Below are 27,942 nucleotides of genomic sequence, written 5' to 3'. Positions count from 1 at the left end.
AACGGGAAGCCATCTAAAGGTTCTGAACAAAGAAGTGACAGGATATGACTTACATTTTAACAGAACCTACTCTGCCATACTGAGATATTCCTGAAGCAAAGCAAGAGTAGAAGCAGGGAGACCAGTTAGAGGTTACTGTGCTAATCTAAAAGAAATGGTGCAATTGACATCTTGACTGTGTTGTCCACAGACATTTGCCCAGTGGGCAGGAAGGCACATCTCTGCAGCAATCCAGTGACATAACCCCGGGCAAGAGCAACATAACCTGGCAGGATCAGTCTTCACTCTGCGTCCACTTCTTCCTACATTTTGGTCCCCTGTTTCTCTGTTTCCCCAAGCTCTGATTTGCAGCTTCTTTCCTGCCTCAGCTCATAGCACCTTCCAGTGACCTCCAAGTAATTAAATCTGGCTGCCACTCAAGATCCTGCTTTGCAGATGATGAACTAAGCAACACTCCCTCAATGCTTTCTAGGACTAAACCTGCACACATTCTGGCTTCCCCCTCTGCCCAGCTGGCCTTGTGCCAGACATAACAATAGGAAAAAGTCTCCCAAATTCCAAACACCACCTCTGAAACCAGATTTTAGAAAAAAAGCCTGAGTATCATCTTAGAGCTGACTGAACAATAAGAAAATTTCCCCAGATGATATTCCTAGCTTCTTCCTCCCTCTCCTCCACCCGCACCCACCCCCATATTACCTGGAAGCATAGCCAGGGTCTACCATGGCAGCCTGCCCATCTGCTCAACAGAACTGCCTGAAACAGAAAATAAATCCTCTGCTCATATGGTTGACAAGCTGGATGACTAATTGCAAAGAAGACCAGTAATTTATTGGAATAGAAATTGAGGTCATTTAGGCAGGATTTAAATACTTTTCTCCTAGCCAGTTTTTCAAATTGACTTAAAGAAATGTTGCTCTCTAACAAGCTGGAAGTGCGTCAATGCCCTCATCTGACTCCACTCCGTTCTTTTAGGGGGCCCTATGCTCTCCCACCATTTCTCCACAAGTTAACTGAATACCAGGTATTCATGCTACACATTACACAGCATTTTTTGCACTTATATTAATTTCTCTTCATGATATTCTGTTTGAAAGGAAAAATAACTCAACCAAAAAGACCAGGATTCACAGTCAAAAGGGATAAACTAATGTCTCAGTTTGTCATTTAATAGTCATGCCTTTGGGCCAGTAACCTCACTGCCCTGGATTGCAATATCTATAAAACTGGGTAACACTGGTTCAGCACACTTCCCAGGAATGTTGTGAGGTCAACTGAGATATAAAGATAACACTCATGTGGATATGAAAATTATAAACTCTCATAACGCTTAGCTATTGTGGAAGAGAACAAAGTGTTATTTCCTAATCCAAGGACCACAAGCAGGAAATTCATTGCATAAAATCAACTGGAAATGTTTCTCTTTATTTAGTCTGGGGTAAACACTTTTCAGAGTCCCAATTTCCTCTCTTCCTTCTTTGCTCTTCAATTGGAATAAGGGGATGAAAATCTCTCTGAGCCTCACTTTTCTCATCTGTAACATGGGAGGAGACTCAGCAACTACTTTTTTTTTTTTTTTTTTTTTTTTTTGTCTTTTTCTAGGGCTGCACCTGCGGCATATGGAGGTTCCCATGCTAGGGGTTGAATCGGAGCTACAGCACTGGCCTACACCAGAGCCACAGCAACACAGGATCCGAGCCGCATCTGTGACCTACACCACAGCTCACGGCAATGCCGGATCCTTAATCCACTGAGCAAGGCCAGGAATCAAACCCACAACCTCATTGTTCCTAGTCGGATTCGTTAACCACTTAGCCACGATGGGAACTCCAGAGGGACTCAGTAGCTATTAATTCCAGCACTGGGATAAGTGATAAACACAGAGGAACAGGAAAGGTGCTTGGCAGTCAGGGATGCTTTCCCTGAGGATGTGACATTTGGCTAAGCTGTGAAAGAGGAAGTACTATATGGTTATGGAGCGGGTGTAGAAGAGGCAGGAAGCAGCTTGATACCTGCTCACCCTTAGGCTAAGAGAACCTGAGTGGGTCCAGAAAGGGCCTGTAAAGAGCAGGTTGGAGAGACAGAAAGGGCTGGATCACGCAGGGCCTGGCTTCTAGGCCTCATTAAGGACTTGGGACTTTATCCCAACACCAGCGGGACATCTGTACCTACCATCAGAGGAAACTTCCAGAAGCACGGCCAATCCTGCCATTCCTCTGAGTAGGCACTTCTGGTGATTATACACTCAGAACAAATTTCAGTCTCCTTAACCACGTGGTCCAGTTCCTTTATGATCAGGAACTAATCTATTCAGACATTTCTCCCACTCTTCTATGTGTGTCTTACTCTACTCAAATGGACAGGTCCTAGGGATTCACACGCTGTCCCACAAAGTGTCTTTTCCAACTGGTTCCTACCATTTCCTCTGCCTGAAATGCCCTCCTATACCTCCTGTCCTTCTGCCTCTGGCAAGGACCTACCCATATTTTCTGACCTAGTTCTAAGCCCACCATCTCTAAGAATCCTTCCCAAATCCTCAGAAATATACAGGGTCTCTGAGAGCTCCAGACCTGAACAAAACCCAGTACTTCTCCGAGCGTACTTACAAAGAACCGCCATGTGTTGTAGTTAGTGGCATATTTTTCTTCTCTCTGTACGGGGCTCATAAGCAATTGGATCACACGGGCCATGCCCTATCATCTGTGTTCCGTGTGCCTAGTCCACAATAGAGGTGAATGAATGTTAAATGAGGTCATGCTAAATAAAAGCAAAAATTAACCTCATAGCTAAGCCCAGAGTATTGCATTTTAGCTCTTAATTTTATAGTCATTGATAGTATCTCTACAAAAGTTAAACAGAATCTGAGGAATCATCATTCTTTATTTGCAGCTAATTTCTGAAATATAATGTACCTAATAAGAGTTTCACATATTTTTGCTGTCACACAAAATATTACCTACAATATGTTAGCAATCTATTGGGCCCTTCCACAAACTAAGAAATTTTCTCTGGAAAAGAAAGGGTGTTTTCAACTGTTCTTGGTGAGTTATTTAAGGAAATCTAAATTACAAATAATCAAATTTACATAAATTATATAAAATCCACCCTTAAGCATTTGTTTTTCTCCCTGCAGTTGAGATATATAATCAGTTACTCTTAGGTTTTTTTGAACTTTCAGAGAGGTTAATCTTTCAAATCTTAGAGTGTACACGCATTAAAGACTCACCTATGGTTAAAACAAGTAATCCCCTTTTCTTGATTTCATACATTATTTGGGACAGAGAGGTTTCAGGTAATTACCTAATTTGGGCCACATTTTATAAGATCTTTAGATCTTCACACACTTCAGCATCAATAACATGCTGACATTTATACTGGGGGAAAGCTATGCAGGTCCTTTGTGAAGATAAAACGTTCTAAGTTTAATTACTTGTAAGTGGCATGTAAGTTTTTTTAAGCTAAGGAATAAGCTTTAATATTCTGGCCAGGAAAGAATACATATCTTAATAAGTTTAAAGGTATATGCAGAATTTGGTAAAGTAATATTACCAAAGAAGCTCCAGTTTATACGGGAACATTATATACTGTCACAGGGTGTCCCATGTCTTTGTGCCTATGATGGAGTCCTCCCGATCAGACAAGGGTATGGCTGCTCATAAGAAATTAAGGATCAGGAAAGGGGGCAGTATATGGTAGAGCAGGTGGGGCAGGGGGCAGGTAAAGAGGTGAGCAGAAAAAATAATGCTCCTGTAGCGTTGACAATGATGTCATCAACCTGACCCTGAAGGCTTAACACCAGTCGACCCATCAGGTTCAAAACCACCAACAATATACATGTGCCAGGGACAATGTGCCAAGCAGCCAATTATTTAGTTATTTAGTGGAAGCATGAGAAACTTATTTTAATTAATAAAATTATACAAATATATTCACTTACTAATTTACTACCACAGTCAAAGCAGTCAATACGCACAGAAAAAATGGCAGATGGGGAGTGGAGTAAGACACCGTTCCCACTTCTGTGTAATCCTGTTCTCTCTCCAATTTGCTTCTTAAATTTGTTTGGAGGGTGAAAATTAGGGAACTTCTAAAGACACATATCTAAGGGTTTGAAATTTAGATGATAACATAGAACTCTGACTCCTAGTAAATGGCTCTGATTCCTAGTAAACGGATTCAGAATTTTTGCTGAAGATCTATAGGATTTAAGTGACTGCTGTTGTACATGCATCTGAGAAGACAGATTGTGACACACATACATGTATACACAATAAACACACAAAGGGTTTACTATCTATTTTGACCAGAGAGAAAATATTATATTTCACTTATTCATTCCAGACACATTTGCCCATTTTTAGATCAGCACCTCCGGCAGCTCCCCAACTGCTGCCCCTTTACCCAACCCTGCTTCTGTCCCTGCTGACCTTCCCACACAAGAGAGCAGCGTTTCTCTCCGTAGGTCTGTGCTTGCTAGAGTCAGGCCTGGTGATTAATCAGCATCACATGGGTTTTTCAGACAGTGGTCAGTCGAGGCTGCAGGAGTGGCCATGTTGACACCGTCAGAAAATGAAGTGGTGACTTCCAACTTGAAGATGTTGTGCAGAGAAAGCTTGCTTGTATTCTGAGTAGAATCAGAAAGACCTTGTCTTGAATCTCAAGCATCCCATGCTGTGTGTGCAATCCTTAGCAAGCACATGATCTCTCGGAGTCTTAGATGTTTCTAAGAAAACTAACCACACTTAGCCCTAGCCCCAGGAAGGGATATAGCGGGATTTTGCCTTGAGGTTCCAAATCTGTTCATGGGCCTGATTTGGAGTCCTGGCACTGGCGCTATTGGTAAGCAGCAAAGCAAACTCCATAAGCAATGCCATCGCTAGATGACAATTTCACCTTCACATCACTTCTTCTAATCTCTTTTCATTTTAACCATAACAATTAGCATGTCAACATACAACTAAAACAGTTCAAAATGTAATAGTTTCAAAAATTCGCTTCCCCACCCAGCTAAGCAGCTACATCATGGGATCCCGGAGGATTAAGTGAAATAGCATGTACTTCTCCTAAATGCTGCATGATATGTCACAAGCTCTAAAAATGACTTGAATAAAAAACAAAAACATGGGTAAAGATAATATGAGAAAAAATATTATAAGGAAGGACAAATCATTAAAAGAAGATCACTGTTTACATGCATAAACAACAGTATTTTCTATTTCACTTATTTATACAAAAACTTTTATTGATCTCTTGCTATGACCACGTGCTCACAAAGCAGTGGGGCTGCCAAGATAAACAGGACATGCAGTTCACCTTCTGAAGAAGTGGAAAGCAATGATTATAATGGCCCAGTCTTCATGGAGAAGGGTTCAGAGTGCAATGCCACACAGAATAAAGGGTCCCAGCTGGAGGGTGTGGAGTGAGGCAAAGTTTCCATAAAGAGGAAACATCTGGGTGGAGAACTGAAGCATGAGCAGAACAAAACAAGAAAGCGTACTAGATGAGCATTGCTTCTAATTGTGCTATGTATGGATAAACGAAAAGCAAGCAAACAGAATGATTTCATAAACTTCATCACATCCAAACTTTATAGTCCAACACACAATCTATATATAAATACACTTTAACAATGTCAATAATTAAAATATTTATTGAACTCATTATGTATGTAGCACCATACAGTGCTTCACAGGCATTGCCTCTGTTCACTCTCACATTAATACTATGAAGTTATTAGCAATATTGCTTTCTCATTCTGTAGATAAGAAAGTAAAGTCTTAAAGAGGCAAGTAATTTGCATAAGATCACGCCGCTAATTAGTAGTAGAGCCAGATTCAAACCCTCATCTGATAGCAAAATGCAGCTTCTCCTATGAGCAAATGTACTCATAAAAATATAGACATGACATGCATTTTTTAAAGCACTGCATTGTGGCTGAAGAGCTGTTTCTGAAAACTCTGAAACAGGCATGCTGAAAAGAAGCCTGTAGATTATTCTCATGCAGGATATATTTGATATTGATCAAATTATTGATACTAATTTAAGGTGTTACTATAAGAATCCACTCTTATTTCATCCCAGGCTTTTCCATAACTACCCAAGACCGGAACACAACTGGCTGTGACTTCCTAGACAGACTTGCAGAGGTTATAGAAAGGCTAAAATGTAGGAGCACCGACTTACTTCCTTAATTACTGAACAAAGTACAAGTGGTCACTGGGGGGAAATAAAATGCCTCCCTTTATTAACTAGACAAATACAATAGAAAAAATATGGTTTCTAAGCAGTATTTATCTTCCAGTAACTCCTAAGCAAATTTATTCCTACTATACAGGAATGGATAATTGCACTCAAGGTAAAATGATGATATTAAAAAAAAAAAGATAAATTAAGAATACGAAGAATTAGATATTGCCTATAAAAGGGAGCTAAGGCTAATTAGACATGGTACACAACAACAACAACAAAGAACTCATATTAGGTCACCCAACATATTAAGTTGCCCAAAAGCAAAGATTTTCTTTTGTGTGATTCTTAGTTGTAGAATGCATTGTTTTCATTTAACAAGCTTAGTCTATATGATTGGCATTATAACAATTTTGCCTTCTCTACATATTCATTGCTATTAAACACAAGCCTTGACAAAAAAAAAAATCATTCCCTTAACTTTATTTATATCCTAGTGATTGTTACTTGGCAATTTAGTCAAATGAAAGTTGGGGGGAGATTTAGGGAGTGACAAAGGATTTATTCAGATTTAGTCCATTTTTATGAGTCCTCTTTTGCCCTGCACACCCCATCACCACTCATATACATGCACCCCATGTCTGAGAAATTGCAAAAACCGAAGCGATAATTAATTTAGAGCTTTAAAAATGGAATAATCTCCTTTCAAGAGCAGTCTTTCTGCTGTTTTCTCTTTCAATTCTTGTTGCCATTTATGTTCCATACTAAAATTTAGAGGCAGATGCATGTGACATCACAAAGACGGTCTGTTTGTGTTCTTTCTCATGCACGCTTCTTTCAACTCCGAGGACATAGGTAGTGCAGGCGATAAAAAATTAACTCACTCTGGCCCACAGATATTTGCACTGCAGAGGTTAATCATAGTTCAAACACCTGTATTCATGTGGAGTTTAGCCATACAAAAGCCACATTTTAAATATTTACATTAAACATGATTTTTTTACTATAGGAAACGAAGCACTTCAGTGGTCTTAGATCTAGATGCATAATGAGATTTCAGAAAGCATCAATAATTATGCTGCTGAGAAATAAGAAAAATGAATCTAGCTGTGGATACACAATTATGTGTATAAACCCACATGCCTGTATGCACACACATAAACACTCAGATGCTTTGGGAGATGTTACTATTTTTTATAAGCCTGTATATGTGCAACACATCTTTTGTCAAAGACATAACAGAATTCTTTGTTCTTTTTTTCTAAAAGAGGTGAAGGCAGTTTGACTGACCGGCTAGAGAGAATCTCTTGCTAATGAATAAGAATCAGGCAGAATGTTAAAATAGTATGTATTTGCTTTCAGTACATTTTAGCCCCAAATGGACTAAAGAGTGGTGTCAGCAAGTGAAGGGAAAGATAAGGGACAGACTAAGAATACATCATGTGGAAAAAATTGCATTAGGCCAAGGGAACAATATTCCTCAAATACTGCTGAGGCTGAGATATTAAGAAATAAAATTTAAACAAGGAGAGGAACCCTAGGTCCTGCTGAAATACTGCCTGAACATTGCCAAATTTAAATGTTTTTGAATATGAGAAACTTAAGACTGTACCTGCTGAAAAGATATATATGCATATGCACATATATGTCTCATATATATTATATGTATATAACTGATACTCATGAGATTAATTTTTCCACGAAAGATGAAAATCACATTTGTGCAAGAGAAAATAATTATATCCTCAGTCCACTACCAGGTTAAATTATATTCATGCACTGTCCCTCATGCAGAATAGCAGAGGTGCATTAGGGTAGAATTGCTGGAATTAACCTTCCTTTGCTCCTTTGGTTTTTAAGAGGCCAAGATTAAAGACCTGGTCCCATCAAATCCATTAAAATAAAAACAGAAGTTGTTGGGGGCTGGGGAGGAACTCCAAGAAAAATTACCTCTTCTCTTTTAGTACAAAGAATTTGCAAAGAACTTCACTTTATTTAGATCCTTTTTAATACACTACCTATAATTCAAGTGAGAAGCAGAGTGGCTGGATTTGTGGGAGAAAGTTTTATATGGAGGAAAATAAAAAGAACTAGAGTTTTCAATAGGCCTTTCTCAGCTTATAGATAAACCTGCTCATTGTGTATGTACCATTTCCAAATGTGGGACCAACCGTGAGACCCGGCTGCCTTTGCTGAGACCCATCATTGTGCTTATTTATTCCCGTGCATTATCCTATAATGGCCCCACAGAGATGATCTTCTTTCAGCACCATCTGCTACTAGGAAAAACAAGAACATACACCACACCTGTTACAAGCCTTCCCGCACTTGAAGTCTCTTCTCTAGGCAAAATGGTAAATTATGTAAGCAATAAACAAGAATCACCAACTGATAGGGCAGGACAGATCCTGATTCTGGCACATTTTAATCAAGTTCCTAACTGGTATTGAAACGGGAAGAATAAATCATTTGCCCCCCCCTAAAATAATCTATAGGTCCTGTCAATACTTAACTCCAAGAATGTAGCCAGCTGGTTTTCCAAAGACTGTCTTGAGCTTTGCATTATGCTGATGTAATTCCTTCCAGAAATATTGTCTGGCATGCATATTTGTGATCAACAGACTAAGAAATCACAAAACTTGCTTGACATCAGTATTCAAAAGTAAACCTAAATTAATTCCGTGAATATTTATTGAGCCCTTCCTGGGGCCAGCACTACTCTAGCCCCTGAGGAAGACAGTCGTTATACCAGGACAGAAATCCACATGCTCTCCTTTATACTGATCTCCCAGCCCATGCACCATCCAGCCCTCTGCATTCATCAGTTTCTCCCTGTTGAGAATAACCCAGAAAGGATGTTGACGTCAAGCCAACTTTCTAAGAGCTCCTCAGAGACAAATTTTTTCTAAACGCCCCCAAAGGCTACTCCTGCACATGTAGCTTCATGAAAGCTACACTGATGAAAAATTTCCTGTTTCAGAAAAAAACAATTATCTCATGCTAAACATACTCTGATATTTTTTAAGGCTGCTGTTTTACCACAGGTTATTGTCTTTTCTTATCTATGCACTACACAAAGAAATATTTACTGACATCAATTACAGCTCCAGCACTGTATTGCATGTTTATGAAGAATACAAAATATTTTAATATCTCATATTGGCAGCAACAACAGTTTTTGAAAGCCTACACTATTCCAGGCACTGATGGATACATTTCATCAAGGTTCCTCCAGGGTCTCGCAGCAGAATTCACCCAAAGAGATTAGATAATAATTGTAATCTCAAATTGTATATCACTGGCTGTGAATCCTATATGACTAGAAACAAGGTAGAATACAAAGTGAGCTGGACTAATCACAAAAAGCTTTGTGGAAAAAGGATATGATCTGGGCTTTAGGAGGGAAAGGATCATTTTAAGAAGAGAGAAAAAGGAAAGAAAGTCCAGAAAAAGGTGACCACAACCACTGGGAACAATGACATGGATAAAATCAGGAAAGATCTATCAGCAGGAGTAAAAAACTCACCCATCCTACCATTTGGGTCAGCAGTATTCTACAAGTGCACGTATGGATGCAAGGATGGGTACTCTTGTGTATGCCTGACCTTATGCATGTGCATTATGCGAGTGACTGAGAGACAAAGAGAAAGACAGTTCCATTCATTCACAATGTATCCTACGGAATTGCTTTATGGAATAATACTATCTCAAATTACCACACCATGCTTATATACATTATAGAAAAATGCCACTAAAAGTCATCTCATAACTAGAATTACATCTTATAAAATGTTTATCTCCCTCTTGAATAGATGGCCTTAGGAACAAATGACTATCTTGTCTATTAATTAAATTTGTTAATAGTCCACATTTCTGTTTTGATAGGAGAACTTTAGAGAGGAAACTGTACAATCCTCCCACATACTGATAACTCTATGTTAACTGCCACTTCACAGGAAACAGAGCTAAGCATTGTTAAGACCGCCCAATAAAGATATCCGCAGAACACACACCAGCAGTCAACAGGTGCACAAATTAGACTGTATTAAGAAGTGAATAGATAATATGAAAAATGTTATAAAGGTGTAACATAATGGGGCATCTTCCCCTTTATGCAGAGTGCATTCAGCTCATGTCACTTTACCTCCAAGGACAGATACTTCTGGAAGTAACAGGAAATGGGAGTTCCCATAGTGGTGCAGCGGAAACGAATCCAACTACGAGCCATGAGGTTGAGGGTTTGATCCCTAGCCTCGCTCAGTGGGTTTAGAATCTGGTGTTGCAGTGAGCTGTGGTGTAGGTAGCAGACTCAGCTCAGATCTCGCGCAGCTGTGGCTCCAATTCCGCCCCTACCCCGGGAACTTCCACATGCCCCAGGTGCAGCCCTAAAAAGAAAAAAAAGGTGGGGGGAGTAACAGGAAATGACAGCTATATCCCCTAGTGCCTAAAACAGAACCTGACATACAGTAGGTGCTTGAAATACCTTTGTTAAATGTAAGTGATGCCCAGAGGGGCCTATGACACATGTGAATACCAATCATTATGCAAGATAAAAATGTGTTTTTGTTAGAGAGGTGGAAAAGTTTAAAACAGCTATTTTGGGGGGATCTCCAAATCATTTTGAGTTAGGAGAAGTCATCTTCGCCAGTTAAGAGGGAAGGAGATGATGGGTAGACAAACCCTAAAGCTTCCACGATCAACTAGGTCATGTATAGCTTTCTGGAAACTCGTAGAAAAGAGAAATGAAATATCTGCTCTGTATCAGACACTCAGGACTAAGCCATTTTAGATTGTGATTGCGTTTAAGTTAGGGAGCCCAGGAGATCTCCTGGGTGGGTGCTGGTATCAGATGAGGAGCCTCAGGGTAGAGCTGAGCAAGAGTGGAGAGCAGCAGCGGAGGCTCCAAAATTTCCCTGTCGGAAGCACTTAGCAGGAACACACCCAGGTCGTCCGAGAAAATGTGTCTTAAATTTGTGTAAGACTTCAATTTTGGGTTTTTGTTTTTTATTTGTTTGTTTTGTCTTTTTAGGGTCATGCCCATGGCATATGGAGGTTCCCAGGCTAGGGGTGGAATCAGAGCTGCAGCTGCTGGCCTGCCCCACAGCCATGGCAACTCGGGATCCAAGTAGTATCTGCGACCTACACCACAGCTCAGGGCAACACCAGATCCTTAACCCACTGAGCGAGGCCAGGGATCAAACCGGCATCCTCATGGATTCATTTCTGCTGAGCCATAAGGGGCACTCCTTAAAAGCCAGACTCTTGATTACCATGGAGAGTAAATCTTCTGGGGGGCAAACAATGACAGCAGTGTTAAGGGAAAGCTTGGTAAAAAAATAAAAATAAAAAATAAACAGTGAGTGTGGCATCTGAGGGGAGGCTGGATGAAAGTTCAACATGATTCCAAACAGAGGAGACATTTTTGGACCCAATCATTCTCCTGCAATTGTCACGATTTGCTGAGCCAGTCACCTTATCATCATTGCCACCTTTTGCTGAGCACAAGGAGCCTCAACCTCTCCCTACCTGGGTGACATCAGCCAGACTTTCTGAGCCCTGCTCTGCTCAGCTGTTTGAGAAAGACTTCTCCAGTGAGAATTAGAGTGTCACTGACCTGGAGAGAAACACAGCTTCCCTCAGTTTCCCTTTCTGCAAAGGGACCTGCCAGGAAAACAGAAACAAATGATGAAACTGGATGAAGAGAGTTTCAGGGATTGGTCTAACTCAACTTTTCACCAGTTTGCCTGTCCCTCTCCTAATCCCATTTTGCCTTTTTTCTTACATGAAAGAATCTTTGTGAGAATAGGGATTGAGGCTCTTCTATGTTTAAACATTTTATACAGGCATCAAAACATCTCTATAGGTAGTTCCCACTGTGGTGCAGCAGAAAGGAATACTAGTATCCATGAGGATGCAGGTTCGATCCTTGGCCTCACTCACTGGGTTAAGGATCCGGCGTTGCCCTGACCTGTGGTGCAGACCACAGACATGGCTCACATCCCACATTGCTATGTCTGTGGTGTAGGCTGGCAGCTACAGTTCCAATTCGACCCCTAGCCTGGGAACCTCCATATGCCCGTGGATGCAGCTCAAAAAGCAGGAAAAAAGAAAAGAAAAAAAAGAAAAACAACTCCATAGACATATTATTCTGTTTTTATAACTGAAGATAAGAGACATTATAAACTTTGCCCATAGTTATAAACGTAGAAGTAATAAAACTGAATTTAACACTGTCCAGATGAACTCAAAAGATCCTTCTACCAAACTTCCTCCAACCACAGGCCACGCTTACAGGGTCTGTCAGCCAGTACCTATCGTACCTGTACTAGACAGGATCCCACATAGATAGGTCACTCTCAATAGGATGATTTATAAAAGGTTTATTTAACAAAGCAGCTGTTTGCAAAGTGTGGGTATATGATAACCATAAGGGATAGTGCAATAACCTGGAGCTCATTATGACACCAGAGCTATTAGCACCCCTAGGCCCAATGAGATCTGGGGTGGGGGGTCTGACCCCACCAGAGTTTTTAGAAGGAGGAGGTCATGTAAGGTTAGCTCCTGAGGTTAAACCCCTCACAAAATGCAGTGACCTTCAGTCCTGGGCACACTGTCTAAAGAAAGTAAAATATTCCAACCTCACTCCCCTCTCCTCCTCTCATCTCCTGCCAGGAGCCCATTAGTCAGCCCAACTAGAAGCCAAAAGCAGCCTCTATGAGGTAGCCCATCTAAGTCAGCCTCCCAAGGTAAAGAAAGGGAAAAAAGAGAATGGAGGGGGTATTATGAGGAATAAATGGAAGATATCCAGCATTGCACTGATTTTTTTAAAAGGGGGGAGGGAGACAAAAATCACAAAAGATATCCCTTGCCTACTTCCCAGTTTTCCTTAAAACATCCAACTCATCAGCATCACTCAATATGCTGGTTTCCAAGCTCCTTAGAGAGCAATACAGTTGTCTATCGAACACAGGACCTACCCTGCTCAATTTAGCAAGTGTTTTTACGGCATATGTAAGGATGGGCTTCAGTCTGAGACCACAGCGGTCCACGTGGCCACCATATCACAACGATACGGGACGAGACCACCATGAGCCACATGGTGACCATGTTCCAATAACATGGGACGAGGACATGAAATGTAAAGGAGAGAAAAGCACAAGGACTGCCCAACAACTGCTCCCACTTCCAGGCATGCTCAGGCCCCACTCCGTGGTGGATGGTCCTGCCCAGGAAGTAGTAATAGCGAGTAGATGTGAAAATGATGTCCTAAACAAGGAAGAAAACGGCCCCGGGGCTGACACTTGGAAACGTCAAGATAGAGCCAAATTGTTAACCTTTTTACTTGTGCATTTAAAAGAAAGTGTTTTTGTCAGGCCATTTAAGTGCCATCTACCTGCCTTCCCGAAAATACATTCAAAAAATTCATCATGTCTCCACTAAGAAAGCTTTCTCTCTTGTGATCCCAAATTTGGAGCCCTCTTCCAAGTGCCTCTTGATCCTTCCTTTTAAGACAGACCGCATAGTTGGCCATCTTTTACATCTTTGTTATCGTATTCTTTCGTCTCTCCATTCACCAAGAATGTCTATGAGATATGATCACAACAACCACACTGAGCTTTACGAAATTCTTCTTTCACCGTCATATTCCCAACAAACTTCACGAAGCCAGCTTGGAGACTGTTAGCATCCCCTTTTACTGATAGGGCCCTCAAAAGAGTGAACTCCTTGCTCATGGTGTGTCATGGCATGGAACAGCCCACTGTGGCCTCCAAAGCTCTATGTGACCCACCGCACCTCCCTTTCAAGACCCATCTCACACCACCCACCCCTCACTCACTGAGCTCCAGCACATGGGCTTTCCTTCTGCTCCTCAAATGCTCAAATGCATTCTGTCCAGCCATTTCATTTTCCTAGGGCATTCTTCCTCATATCATTACACAGCTGAGCCCTTGCCTCTTGGGGCTCAATTCAAAGTCCATCTCCTCAGAGAGGCCTTCCATGGCCACCCAGACCAAAGATGGTCCTCCTGTCCCATCATAATTACATCATTCTGCTTGTGTTTCTTCATAGCATTCATCATTATCTGATATTACTCAATGTATTTACTTGTTTCTTGTTTATTTCTTCTCTTGTCCCCTAGAATATAACCTCCTTAAGAGAAGGGCCCTTCTCTATCTAGCTTACTCCTGTATCCCAGCACCTAGACCACATACCTATTGCAATTTACAATTGAATATTTAGATAATTTTTTAAATATACCTATTTACTTCTATCCTCTAAGCTCTGTGAGAGAAGAAAACCATGTCTATCTTGTTTACTGCTATGCCACACAGATTAGGGACTTGGTAAATGTCTTAGTAACTGAAAGAAGGAAGGAGGGAGGGAGGGAATGAATGGAGGAGGGACCTCATGTTGTTTTGCCTTTAATATGGACCAGGCACTCTGCTAAGCCATTCATATTCTTGTCTCATTTGGTCCTTAATTACCTGGAAAGAGATGTGTGGTCGCTAGTTTTACAAATGAAAAACTGAGGCAAGGGACGATCACATAACTCACAGGAAGCCAGTGTAAAAGAAGTCTCCTACTCCAGGCCATGCTCTTTCCAACCATATCACACTACATCTGAGCCCACTTACACTTCATATTCCCAAGTAAGAAAAGAGAGGAGAGGAAGCTATAATAATATGACTTTTCTTAATAAGGGCTGTTCTGGGCTAAAAGAGACTGCCTCAGGAAATAAAAAAGAGGTCACTAGGACTTGTGGTGAGCTGGTGGAAGATGGAACCACTACACAAGGAATCCAGTCAAATGGGAAGATGACCAGATCAAGAAATTAAGAAATTGGCTTAGGTTACATACAAAGACAACAAGGAAAAAACATACTGGGGATGATGGATGGCCTAGGTTTTTCCTCATCAGAAAAGGGAGTTACAAATATGAAAAGTGGGAGAGCTGGAAGGAGTCCTGTGGTTTTGAGCACACCTGGCACACGGATCTTAATTTCTAAATACCATTCTCCCCAAAAAGGAACAAGTTCTTTATACTATTCCTGTCATATTTCTGGAAGTGTGGAAATATTTCTAAATAAAGAAAAATCAAAAAGGTAACAAGTTGCATTCTCAGTGGGTATGCAAGCATGGGTAGCTGAGTGCTTCTCAAATTTAAATTGCATACAGATCACAGGGATCTTGTTAAAATGCAGATTATGATTCAGGAGATCTGAAGTCCAAGATTCTGCATTTCTAACAAGCTCCCGTGTGGAGCTGATGCTCTGGTCCACAGACCAAACTCTAAATGGCAAGGGGTAAAACAACCACATGATTACTAATAATAACCTAATTACCATGTAGGAAGCATTTAATATTGTCAGGCATTGTACTAGGTGTTTAATTACAGAATCTCTAATCCTTAGCCACAAATGATAGATGTGGCCTGAAAGTCACTGGAAATGTAAGTAACTTGCCCAAGGCAAGGAGTTCCTAGAAGCAGTGTGCACTGGGCATGACAGTCAGAGAGATTCTGCTGAGAATTCCAAATTAACTATTTACTCAGTGTACAGCCCTGGCAAGTTATTTAACCTCTCTGTGCTTCCCTTTTCTCCTAATGGATTGCTATGAGAAATAAATGATATACGACTACTTAATGCAGGGCCCAACGTATGTAGCAACTGTTACCAAGTGACGCTAATGCTCCAAAGGCTGTGTCCTTCCCACCACACTGCAATGAATACTGATTCCAGTAGATAATCTTTGAGATTCCTCTCTCCCAGACAGGAGGTTATGTCATCACAGAATGAAGGTGTTTTGTAGGGGTGTCCATCTAAAGGGAGAGCCCCAAAGAAAAACCATGTTTATGTACCCAGATTCACCAAGGAGAAGAAAAAGGCTTTTTACGGATTTTTTAAAAATAAATTTTATTGGCGTATAGTTGACTTAGAAGGTTGTGTTAGTTTCAGGTGTACAGCCAAATAAATCAGATCTAAATACACATATATCCATTCCTTTTCAGATTCTAGAACATCAGCCAAGACACACTGCCCAGAATCAGGCAGATACGTGTTTCGGGGGCTGAAGCGACCAGTCTGGTCAGAGCAAAAGGATCATGTAGCCCAAAAGAAGCCAGCAATGTCTGTGGACTTATAGGTCCAAGGAAGCCAGTGGCTAGGGCTTAAAATGTGTGTCGGCAGAGTTTAGCTTGCTTTCTTCTGTAGGTGGCCCAGACAGACTTGTTGCAAGACAAATCTCTGCTTATTGAACAAATCCTCTTAAACTGTCTGAACATCAACAGACTGCAGCTTTGAAATCCAGATTACAAACTATAGCGCTCATTGGGCATATCTTTGATAACTGAATTAATCTGTGAGCACAGTTTTGTTGTATAAACAATGCAATGTTGCTAAGTTAAGGACACATCATGAATCAGGAAAAGGCTAATGCATTAAACACATCTGGCCCATTTGGTGTCTTCTGCTTCCCGGGTATTAATCACCCTCTTGCCTAATTCACAATAAAATCCATTCTCTTTCAAGGCATTCACATTCATTCTTGCAACTCTCAGAATGGAGTGATTTATTCTCTGTTGTGATGGATAGGTACATCCCTTATTTACTGCTCTTTGGGTAAAACGCTTCTCATCCCACTCATATTTCTTCAAGACTATTTAATTTTTACGTGCTATCTTTTCACTATGGAAAATCTTACTATCACCTCCTCAAATTTCAATCTCTGTGTCTGCAGTCCTTTACGAATTATATCTTCCCACCTGCTCTCCTTGTATGTAAATTGGCTAAATGTGGAGAGAAAAATCACTCTTTGTTGCTCTGGTTCATCCCTCAGTGAACATACCCCAAGAACACTTGCTCCTAAACTATTTCTGTTTGCCAACCAGCAGACAGCCAGCAACCCACCCACCCACCCACCTGATGGTTGGGGAAAGATGACAGAAGGGAGAGGAAAAGAAACTGAGGAGGGAAGAGAGAGAATCCAATGACCAATATCCTGGCCCTAATCCAACCTGGATAATTAGTCTGCCTCTATTTCAAACACTTTAACCATGTGCAGCATGGATGAGTGTGTAAGTTGAGGAGGGGGAGAGGAACTCCATGACAAATTTATTTCTGTTTCTTCTCAGCTGAGGCTTACTTCATTAGAAATAACCTTAAAATTATAAATATAATCCTAGAGAGTGAAGCAAAAGTCTCGGGTTCTACCTCAAAAGGGCTCAGAGACAGGTAACCACGAAGAATTGCTAAAGGTCTCAGTAAACTTTTGCAATCTCAGAAAGCAGCCTTTAAAAGCACGGGAAAGGGATGTTAAAATAAACAACTCCCATCACAGGGAACAACACAAGACGGCAAGGAAGACACCTTGACCCCTACTGAAGGCTCCAGACGGACTCATTCACACTCTGTCCTTGACCCGCCCCTGATTTACTCTTCCAAAAACCATCTCTCCAGGTGACATCCAGGGCACAGATGGAACTTGGGAGGACGTAAACATGGATCTCTGCATCACAGCCAGATCCTTCTCTCAGACAGACTGGGCTGCAGCCATTCGATAAAGACTAAAGACTTCATTCAAGAAGAAGGGGAGAATTAAGTCAATACACAACCAAGCAGTTTAGAACAATTCCCTAAACCCAGCACTTCTGGAAGGGCATCCCCATCCACACCTAATGGCAGAAAAGCAGCTCAAAGGCTATGGAGAGATGCTTACGTAGACCTGTACAAGCGAATAAAAGTACAAGTGTAACTGGCAGTCCACCTGTGTCGATATGTGCTGCCTGTATCCCTTAGCTCTCCACACTGTGCGATACATCTCTAGGAGCCAAAGAGGCACCAATTGTTTCTGTTGGACAAAGTCATCTCCATTCCATGTCTGGCTATCTCAAGAACCTTTCCCTCTTTTCCTTGTGAAGGGACAAAATTCTAGGAGAGTGAATGATGTTTCTCTTTTCCTCAGTATTCCTGTGCCCTGTGACCCACCAGCTTTTGAATGAGGGATTTCATCACTTTGCAGGAGAAGAAAGTGTAGATGAGAGCCAGGAAGTCTTGTTTTGTTTTTAAGTCAGAGCTTAAAAAAAGAATTTTGAAAGCTAAAGTTGTCTAAGCTAGACTTTAAAGAAAGAAAATGGGGTGTGACTGACTTTAAAGAGCTAATGTCTGGAATTCCTGTTGTGGCTCAGCAGAAACAAGCTTGATTAGTGTTCATGAAGATGCAGGTTTGATCCCTGGCCTTCCTCAGTGGGTTAAGGATGCGGCAGTGCCACAAGCTGTAATGTAGGTCCCAGAAGCGGCTCAGACCCAGCGTTGCTGTGGCCGTGGTATAGGCCAGCAGCTGTAGCTCCAATTCGACTCCTAGACTGGAAACTTTCTGTATGCCGCACTGGTGGCCCTAAAAAAAAAAGGTAAATAAGTAAATAAACAAATTGCTAACGGCTTCAGAGACTTGGAGAATGTTCACAACATCAACTACAGAAAAGAATAAATTACATTGTGCGAGTCTTTTTTTCCCTCAGTAAAAAAGACATTAAATTACAAAAAGCTAGTGGAGGGAAGAAAATTAAAAGGACTAAGACGTGATTGTAGGTATGACTACCTAAAGGATCCTTCTGCCCATCTCCAGCCAAGGCCCAGAGAAAGCTGATAAAAACCCCTAGGTTTAAATGTTCGCTGGGCAGAGGCAATCTTTAAGACCCTTCCAGACGAAGCCCTCTTCCTAAATCATCACATACTCCAATATCAAGGATCTACTATCAAACCATAGTAGATTTGAAAGCCTATGTGTAGAAAAAGAAAACTTAAGCAGCTCCAAACTTTCCCCCACACAAAAGCCTCAAAGATCCCAAACACTGTAGGATAGAAATGTCAGAACAACACAATTAGACGTGCTCCATATGTATAAATGTGTCTGATGCCCATCAACATGCTGTCCATCAGTAATGCTGCTAAATCACAAAATGCACACACAGAAACTAAACATCTCAGGGAGGGCAGGGGGCCAGGAAACGGGCCACAGTAAGGAACTAGCATAGCCTTGATTAATCAGGTCATGGAATCAGTGACACTAAAAAAAACAAGTCAAGGTTTAAGTAAATCAAGAATCCAATTAGGTAGATCAATCATACCACAGCTGAGTACTGTAGAACATTCTGCCTACCTTCTCACATCTTCAGAACATCAAATATATTCTAAAGGTTCATCTTTAGGGCCCTGTTATGAAAGGACATTTTCACTCCATCCTTGGAGAGATCAGATTGTATTAAATAAAGAAGTCTGAAACATGTCTACTCAATTTCATGAATGATTGGTTGTTATTTTTAGAAACATGCATCTATCCAAATATTTCTATTTCTTCTTAGGAAGTTTCTCATCTTGGGAAATATCCATTTGTTCAATAAACTTTTATGAAGCACCTATCGTAAACTAAGCACTACGTTAGGGTTAGGATTATTGGTGCCACTGTCCTGAACTGTGCTTGTTACATAAGGGACACTTGGTATTTATTAAATAATTGCGTAAGAGATTAATAAGATGCATCCTTGAGAAACTTGAGAGTTACTATGTTTCCAATGACCCAAAAAAGGATTCAGAAGTGACTGAGAATCCATCATTTGACCTAGGGAGGTTGTCTCATAGACAGAAAGGATGCAAAACAGTCTGCAAGGATCTAGATTCTAGAAATATAGCAGAATATAGAGGATTTAGCAGCAGATGAGATCTAGAAAGAGACTGATAAGGAACAAATTTACAAATACAGGAGCTTTAGATATCAACTCAGAAATGAGAAAGACCATGGATGAGAAAGAAGTTTGCTTTCTTTTTCTTTAGGCTACCTCCCACCAACAAGTGGGCCATACATGAGCCCTCCAGAACTGAGATATCCCTGAAGAGAATAGGAAAGCAAATGGGGTGGAAAAATCATTTTGTTGCTTTTTTTAAGTATAGTTGATTTACAATGTTGTATCAATTTATGCTGGACAGCAAAGTGACCCAGTCACACACACAAAAATATATATACATTCTTTTTCTCTTATTATCTTCCATCGTGTTCCACCACAAGTGATTGGATATACTTCCCTGTGCTATACTGCAGAACCTCATTGTCCATCCATTCTAAATATAATAGTTTGCACCTATTCACCCCAAACTCCCAGTCTATCCACCTCCTCCCCTCTGCCCCTTGGCAACCACAAGTCTGTTTTCTATGTCTGTGAGTCTGTGAGTCTGTTTTTGTTCTATAGATAGGTTCATTTGTGCCACGTTTTAGAGTCCACATATAAGTGATATATGGTATTTGTCTTTGACTTCACTTAGTATCATAATCTCTAGTTGCATCCATGTTGCTACAAATGGTATTATTTCATTCTTTTTAATGGCTGAGTAGTATTCCTTTGTGTATGTGTACCACACCTTCTTAATTCATTCATCTGTCAATAGACATTTAGGCTGTTTCCATGTCTTGGCTATTGCAAATAGTGCTGCTATAAACATACAGGTATATATATATTTTTTTTGAATTATAGTTTTGTCTGGATATATGACCAGGAGTGGGATTGCTGGATCGTACAGTATTTCTATATTCAGCTTTCTGAGGTACCTTCATACTGTTTTCCAAGTGGTCGTAGCAATTCATTCCCACCAACAGTGTAGGAGGGTTCCCTTTTCTCCATATCCTTTCCAGCATTTGTTACTTGTAGACTTACTGATGATAGCCATTCTAACTGTTGTGAGGTGGTAACTTATTGTAGTTATAACTTGCATTTCTCTAATAATTAGTGATACTGAGCATTATTTCATGTGCCTGCTGGCCATCCATATGTCTTCTTTGGACAAATGTCTATTCAGGTCTTCTGTCCATTTTTCAATTGGGTTGTTTGTTTTTCTGCTGTTGAGTTATATGAATTGTTTGTATATTTTGGAAATTGAGTCCTTATCAGGTGCATCATTTGCAACTATTTTCTCCCTTTCCATAGACTTATCTTTTCATTTTTTTAATAGTTTTCTTTGCTATGCAAAAGATTATAAGTTTAAGGTCCCACTGTTCTTGTTTTTATTTCTATTGCCTTTGGAGAGTGACCTGAAAAAACATTTGTATGACTGATGTCAGAGAATGTTTTGCCTATGTTATCTTTTAGAAGTTTTATGGTGCCTTGTCTTATGTTTAAGTCCTTAAGCTATTTTGAGTTTATTTTTGTGCATAGTGTGAGTGTGTTCTAGTTTCACTGATTCACATGTAGCTACCCAGTTTTGCCAGCACCACTTTCTAAAGAGACTTTTTCCCATTTTACATTCTTGCCTCTTTTGTCTAAGATTAATTGACCATAGATGTCTGGGTTTATTTCTGGGCTCTATATTCTATTCCATTCATCCATATGTCTGTTTCTGTACCAGTACCACACTGTCTTGATTACTGTAGCTTTGTAATATTGTCTTAAGTCTGGGAGAGATATACCACCTGATTTCTTTCTTCAGGATTGTTTTGGCAATTCTGGTTCTTTCATGGTTCCATATAAATTTTTGGATTATTTGATCTAGTTTTGCAAAAAATGTCATGGATAATTTGATAGGGATCTTGTTAAATTCTAGACTGCTTTGGGTAGTTATGACCATTTTAACAATGTTAATTCTCCAATCCAGGATCATGGGATATCTTTCCATTTCTTTGAATTCTCTTTCATTCCTTGATTGATGTTTTATAGTTCTCAGTGTATTTCTCTTGAGGTGGAGAAATCCTGAATTGAGTAAATTTTCCTTTAACCAATGGGAATAAGCAAGCAAATGCTCTGCCTTTACTGGTTTCTTTCTAGGTTAAAATTTTAGTTTTTAAATTATAGCTGCACAGTTCTTCACTAACCCCAGTCTGGCCTGATAGGACTTCTTGCTATTCCTCAAATACACCAGTGCCTCCAGGAAACTGAACTTACCATTCTTGGTACCTAGAATGACATTCCTCTATAATTTCCATAGCTCACTCCCTCTCTCTATTTAAGCCTCAGCTTAAAGGACACCTCCTTGGAGAAATTCTCCTCAATCACCTTACCTAAAGCAACTGTACTCATGACCTGTACACTCACCATACTCTACCTCCTCTGATCTGCTTTAGCACTTAGCACTATCTGACATATTTATTTGTCTACTTATCTGTGCCTTGTCTGTATCCTCACTGGGGTGTTAGCATTGCAAGGGCAAGGACTTTTACCATCTTTTACCCTCTGTATTCCCTACACATAGAACAGTTCCTGACACTTATGTCGCTGCCTAGTAAATTTTGCACAGTGAAAAAAAAAATGAAGATAGAAAGTGTGGAGCTATAATACTGGAAGAGTGGTCAGCACAGTTGCCAAACTTTCCTAGGATGGCTGAGAGAACTGGGGTGTGGAATAAGATAGGAATCAGACATTAAAATCCAAAAAGAAATGAGAGTCTGTCTGGGAGGTTAGCAGATAATGGTGATAATCCCCAGTAGAACAGAAAATAGTCACATAGTCCCCAAAAGGAAGCCTAGAGCTGATAAACTGGAGACCTGATTCTGGATTCTGCAGCATCATTGCTATTATACCAGGTTTTTCTCATCAAATTTTCAGTGCAAATAAAGAAAGTGTTTCACTGATTACCATCTATAGCTACACATAAAAAAAGATACAAGGGAATTTTTTTACTCATGCTCAGAAGTGCACTGCTACTATACTAGAGGAAAGATCTATGCTGACCCCTTCCCCAAAGTGAATTATAAGAAAGTCCTAACCAGGAAGAGCACTGAACAGAGTGGGAAAACAAAAGTTAAACTCCACTTCTTTACCTGATTTTTCATGACTCCAGGAGAGCTTCATCCCCTCAGGAAGATGAGTAGCCTCAGATAAGGCTACTCAGATCCACAGAGATGGTGTATTTTGCCCCAGGTTACACATCTGGGGAGTACATTTGAATATTCATCTGTGTGACTCCAAAATCCACACACTCATGGTGTTAAATGTTTGTCATCCACCTTATTGAGAGACTGAATACTGAAAGAAATAGAACACTGACTGCTATAGCAGCTAGTCTAAGATATTAAACCGCAATCTCTGTAGCAATCTGTCTACAACAGTTAGGACTTGATCAATAACTGACAGCTTCCCTAGGTTTTAACCCACTTCCAACTTAGGACCAACCAGAAAAAGTCCATTATGTTCCACCAATCAATAACATAGTTGCCCTGCATGTAAACAGCCCACCTCCAGCTTCCCCACGACAGCAGCCTCCAATCAGGGCATAACTGAAATCTTCCCTTTCTTTCACTATAAACTTTTCCACTCCTCTGCTTGCCTTTTAGTTCTACCAAACACAAGTGATTGTGCTGACTCCTTTGCTGTCACAAGCTATGAATAAATAACATTTGCTTGTTGTAATTTGAGTAGTCTTCTTATATGTGAATGACATTATACCCCAACACCTATTAGAATGCCAGGTACACAGCAGCTGCTCAATAAAATGTTCAGTGGAATTGAGCTAAGCTGAATCTACAACAGAGTGATGATAACAGATAGTAATAACTACCTCACAATGTTACTAAAAGATTAAATTAGATCATGCAAGTAAAAACATTTTGAAAACTGTAATATGCTGTGGAATCATAAGGTATTATTAAGTTAAAAACAATGTATAATCAGAACCACATAAAAAAGTCGTAGTATAATGCTGTTTATTCTAAGGATTCTTAATGATGAGAGACTCTGAATTATTTCCAGCTTTTTGATTACATGAATTCAATAGCCAAACAGGACAAACTCCAGATTCTTTCAAAACAAGTTTTAACTAATCAAGGTCTTAGTGGGAGAAACTCTCCCTGCTTGATCAGACCCTAACCCATACCTTTTCTATTCTGTTCCTCTGGCTAAAATCACATATCTTTAAACATGCCTGCCTATGCCAGCATAGAAAACATAACAGATTTCAGAGAGCAGGTGTATCAGGATTTCACATTGGTGTCTCCTGACCCCCACCTGTGGCCTATCTGGCCCTAGACCTTCTGCATGGCCCTGCCAACTTGTCCTCACCCAGGAAATTCTACTTCTTACCCGCTAGAAACAGAGTGCTTGATCTAGCCTCCAGACACCAGACTCCTAAGGACTGGGTTTTCCTTGTCAATATGGATTGTATCCTCAAGCAAAGCAGAGGATTGAGACTAATTTACAGGCTGCCCAAAAACAGACTTCCTTGGTAAATTTCTGAGTGAAGTCACAGACCAGGGTTTGCATGTAAGAAACTCAATAGTCATTCTCTCAAGAGATAACCATACATTTAAAAATGGCTCATACCAAATAAAGCAATGTATGAACTAGAATATCTGCTTTTTCCTCACTGAACCAGACATTGAGCTAAGAGCTTTGTGGACATGGTCTCCTGTCTTTACAGCAGTCAGAGAACATACATGCAATTCAGCTCCATGGATGAGAATGACTCAGGTCCACAGAGATTATATGACTTGTCCAAAGTTACATATACATCTGGTGAGTTTTGAATGCGCAGCTGCCTGACTCCAAAATCCATGCTATCTGCTATTCTACATGTTCTCATTTTCACTAAGAATAAAATTATTAGTCAACTGGATCTTAAAATAGCATGAAAGTGAATTTTATCCCTGTGGGAAAGCTACATAGAAAGCTAAATTGACAAGCTTGGAGACAAGCAAGAGGAATGAGTCGGGTGATGTAAATGTTTACATAACTGTGAGCTACTTGAGGGTAAGGGACTGGATTTTTATCTAACATTGTGTTCTGGTACACTGATGCTCAATAAACATCAGCTAGAAAAGTGATGGCATTCACTATAATGCTTTAATGCACTCCTTCCTACCATAGTAATATGCAGACACTGATGATCATTCTCAGTAAGTTCCATCAGGAGACAAATGGCATGCATACAAATTAGGATAAGTTAAAGATGGTTAAATAAAAACACTGTTTATAAACATGTGGACATGATGTAAGGAAAGTGCATGCATGATGCTGGGACTGTTACAACCCAATAAGCCTAAAGACAAGGGGAGGGAAAGGACACCAGGACCCAAAAAATAAGTCTGTATAGAGGGCCATTATAGAGGACTGTGATCTTTGGTCAAGAACACATCAACCTCTGGGTAATCTCTTAAGAAGCGAACTGAGAAAATATACCCTAACTCCCCTTTCTTCATTCCCTGTAGCCTCCTGCTGGGTCCCCATTAGCCAAACCAAACTGGAAGCCAAAATTCTAGGAACTCGATGTAACCCATGCATGTCAGCTTGCAGGGCAGAAGGGACAGAGTAGGATGGAGAGTAGATCTAGGGGGATAAAATTGCTGTACCACTGCTTACTCAATATCTATTTACCATGCATGCGTTTTTCCTTTTTAATAGCTCCCAGTGATAAAGTTTTGGTTAATGACATAAGCAGAAGTCTGCTTGGAATTTTTGGGAAAATTTTCCTTTCCAAATATAGATGCCACTCCTTCTTTCTTATGCCTTCTGCTTTCTTCTTCCTACCTGAATGCAGATGAGAGAACATAGGAGGAGCAGCCATCTTGTAACCATGAGGCAGTCATGAGGATGACAGCAGAGGATGGCAGAGTAGAAACATAGAAGGAGGCAGGGTCTCTGGTGGTGGCAGCCCCAGAGGACCTATCACCAGACTTAATGTGAGAAAAAAATAAATCCTCCATCAAGTTAAGCCCATGGGAGTCAGATTCCTTTTTTTTTAATTTCAAAATTTTTTAACTTTTTTATTAAAGTATAGTTGATTTACAATGTTTCTTCAATTTCTGTTGCACAGCAAAGTAACCCAGTCATACACCTATGCACATTCTTTTTTTTCTCATATTATCTTCCACTATGTTCCAACCCAAGAGACTGGACATAGTTCCCTGTGCCATACAGTAGGATTCCATTGCATATCCATTCCAAATGTAATAGTTTGCATATACTAAGCCCAAACCCTCCGTCCATCCCACTCCCTCTGCCCTCCTTCCTGGCAAACACATGTCTGCTCTCCATGGCCACGATCTGTGTCTGTTTTGTAGATAGGATCATTTGTGCCATATTTTAGATTTCACATATGTTATACCTTATCGTATATGTCTTTCTCTGTATGACTTACTTCACTTAGTATGATAATCTCTAGTTGCATCCATATTGCTGCAAATGGCATTATTGTGTCCTTTTTATGGCTAAGTAGTATTTCATTGTGTATGTATACCACATCTTCTTAAATCCACTTATCTGTCAATGGACATTTAGGTCGTTTACATGTTTTGGCTACTTGAATAGTGCTGCGATGAACATAGGGGTGCATGTACCTTCTTGAATTTTTTTTTTTTTTGAACAGATATATGCCCAGAAGTGAGATTGCTGGATCATATGGGAGTTCTTTATTTAGTTTTCTGAGGTACCTCCATACTGTTTTCCATAGTGGTTGTACCAAATTACATTCCCACCAACAGTGAAGGAGAGTTCCCTTTTCTCCACACCTTCTCCAGAATTTGTTATTTGTTGACTTGTTAATGTTATTTGTTGACTCTCACGTTCTGATGGGTGTGAGATTCTTATTTTAGGCAGTCATATTTAATCTTGAAATGATATACTCTCCAAGCGCTCAGACTGGAAAATAGCCAGGCAAGATCACCCTCTCCCACTGATAGAATGGGATACATTATGCCCAAATGCTGCACCTCAAAACTTTTTTTTTTTTTTTTTGGAGTTCCTGCTGTGGTGAAATGGGATCAGCAGCATTTCTGCAGTGCCGGAATGCAGGTTCAATCCCCAGCTCAGCACAATCAGTTAAAGAATCTTGCATTGCTGCCTAGGTTGCAACAGCAGTTCTAATCTAATCCCTGGCCCAAGAACTCCATATGCCACGGGGTGGGGGAAAAAAAAAAAAAAAAACTTTTTTCTCCTGGTTTTTCCTTGCTGACCTCTATTCTTCCATCCTCATATTCTGGTAGCCTATTGGTTAAGCTATGATCAAGTTTTGGGAGGAGCTCCTCTTGTGGCTCAGTGGATTAAAAATCCAACTGGTATCCATGAGGATGCAGGTTCAATCCCTGGCCTTGCTCAGTGGGTTAAAGGATCCAGCATTGCTACAAGCTGCAGTGCTGGTCATGACGCAGATCAGATCTGGCATTGCTGTGGCTGTGGCACAGGCCAACAGCTGCAGCTCTGATTCAACCCCAAGCCTGAACTTCCATATGCCATCAGCGCAGCCCAAAAAAAGACAAAAAAAAAAAAAATTTGGAGGAGTTGGGAGTCATTGCCTCTTTTGAGTAAACTACACGGCTCTGTTCTCATCTGTTATGTTCCATCTATTTGTGTTCATTAATCAGACTCTCAAAGTTCTAGCAATGACTTCCCATGACTACCTATCATCAAATCATCTAAGGATGGATAACAGAATATCTACTGCCAAAATATCAGCTAACGTTTGTGGAACATTTACTATCTGCCAGGCACTGTGCCATATTTCATCCTTTTATTCCTAGCTTTATTTTTAATCTCATTTTATAAATCAGGAGACTGAGAGTTGGAGAGGCAATGTTTCTTGGCCAAGGTTACCCAGTTAACTAGGGTAGCAGCCAGTATTTTAGTCTTTGTGATCTAATTTCAGAAACTGTATAATTGCAAAACCATGTATTAGTGGCTAAGGATGTATTCTCTAAAGTCTGACTGCCGTAATCGTAAATCCAGCCCTGCTACTTAGCAGCTATGTGACCACAGAGTTAATTAATGTCGTTACACCTTAGTTTCCAC

At 40.3% G+C, this 27,942-nt stretch overlaps 1 long non-coding RNA gene across 2 annotated transcripts in view; it reads right to left on the bottom strand.

Annotated features, from left to right (window-relative positions):
• Positions 1-699: 699 nt before the first annotated feature.
• LOC146400331 (uncharacterized) overlaps positions 700-27,942 on the bottom strand; it is an 80,966-nt gene continuing 53,723 nt past the window's right edge. The window contains exons 3-5 of one of the 2 annotated variants that reach the window (XR_014812209.1): positions 4,428-4,624; positions 2,607-2,715; positions 700-756 (exon numbers count right to left, since the gene is read on the bottom strand). This is a non-coding gene — a long non-coding RNA (uncharacterized LOC146400331). Of the gene's footprint in view, positions 757-2,606; positions 4,625-27,942 lie in introns of those variants that run through there. The other variant, XR_014812210.1, reaches the window with a different exon arrangement.

Source organism: Sus scrofa, chromosome 8, assembly GCF_054392235.1.
Source record: "Sus scrofa isolate SSC_HxYL_T2T_F1_AM1 chromosome 8, Sscrofa_HxYL_maternal_Yorkshire_Landrace_v2.0, whole genome shotgun sequence".
NCBI lineage: Eukaryota > Metazoa > Chordata > Mammalia > Artiodactyla > Suidae > Sus > Sus scrofa.
The sequence above is the reverse complement of the archived record's forward strand: the minus strand, read 5'-3'. Positions and strand labels throughout refer to the sequence as shown.